The sequence below is a fragment of the Mandrillus leucophaeus genome, unplaced genomic scaffold (genome assembly GCF_000951045.1).
Source record: "Mandrillus leucophaeus isolate KB7577 unplaced genomic scaffold, Mleu.le_1.0 Scaffold611, whole genome shotgun sequence".
Classification (NCBI taxonomy): domain Eukaryota; kingdom Metazoa; phylum Chordata; class Mammalia; order Primates; family Cercopithecidae; genus Mandrillus; species Mandrillus leucophaeus.
Window position 1 is genome coordinate 1,069,955 of NW_012106598.1, and position 1,044 is coordinate 1,070,998.

Below are 1,044 nucleotides of genomic sequence, written 5' to 3' on the forward strand. Positions count from 1 at the left end.
GCCCGCCACCTCGCCCGGCTAGTGTTTTGTATTTTTTAGTAGAGACGGGGTTTCACCGTGTTAGCCAGGATGGTCTCGATCTTCTGACCTCGTGATCCGCCCTTCTCGGCCTCCCAAAGTGCTGGGATTACAGGCTTGAGCCACCGCGCCCGGCCGGCAGTGGATTTCTTGAGTCCAGGAGTTCAAGACCAACCTGGGCAACATGGTGAGACCCTGTCTCTACAAAAAATATAAAAAATTAGCTGGGCATGACGGCATGTGCCTGTAGTCCCAGCTACTCAGGAGGCTGAGACTCAAATCATTTATTTTCATAAAATCTTGGAAATTTATAAGAATTTCTGGTAGTTTCTCTACTTTTGTCTTTATCCTTTAATGTGGTTACTAAAACATTTTTGGAAACTTTTAAAAAATTCTTTTAGATAATATTCAGCTTTAACATTAAAAACCTATAAGAAAAATGTAAATATTTCACAATATCTGAACATTCCAAAATTTAAATAGTCCATCAAAATAAGCTGTTAATTTTAAAAAGTAATAGGTACGGTAAAAGTCAAATACAGAAGGGTATAAAATAGGTAGTGAAGTTTCCTTCCCATATCCTTTAGTCCTTCCATGAAAAAATAATATTTCTTGTGTATACTTCCAGAAAAAAAGGGTGTATGTATATACCAGGCTATATGTATATGCTAAAATATAAGTGTATATTTACATATCTACATTTTAACTTTTTTATAGATGGGGTTTTGCTATGTTGTCTATGCTGGTCTTGAATTCTTGGCCTCAAGTGACCCTTCTGCCTGGGTCTCCCAAAGTGCTATAATTACAGGCATGAGCCACCACGCTCAGCCTACATATCCACATTTTATTTTATTTTTTATTTATTTATTTTCCCATCATCAATATTTATTGAGCATTTACAGTGTATTAGGCACAATAGAACATACAGAAGACATTGTCCCTGCTCTTGAGGAGCTTACATTCTAAAAGAAAAAATACACCTCTTTTAAAATGGCATTTTTGTTTGGTGTTTTCTGCAAAGTACTG

General features: G+C 36.6%; 1 long non-coding RNA gene across 1 annotated transcript in view; it reads right to left on the reverse strand.

Annotated features, from left to right (window-relative positions):
• Nucleotides 1-885: 885 nt before the first annotated feature.
• LOC105553849 overlaps nt 886-1,044 on the reverse strand; it is an 8,958-nt gene continuing 8,799 nt past the window's right edge. The window contains exon 2 of the long non-coding RNA XR_001008224.1: nt 886-998. This is a non-coding gene — a long non-coding RNA (uncharacterized LOC105553849). The remainder of the gene's footprint in view (nt 999-1,044) is intronic.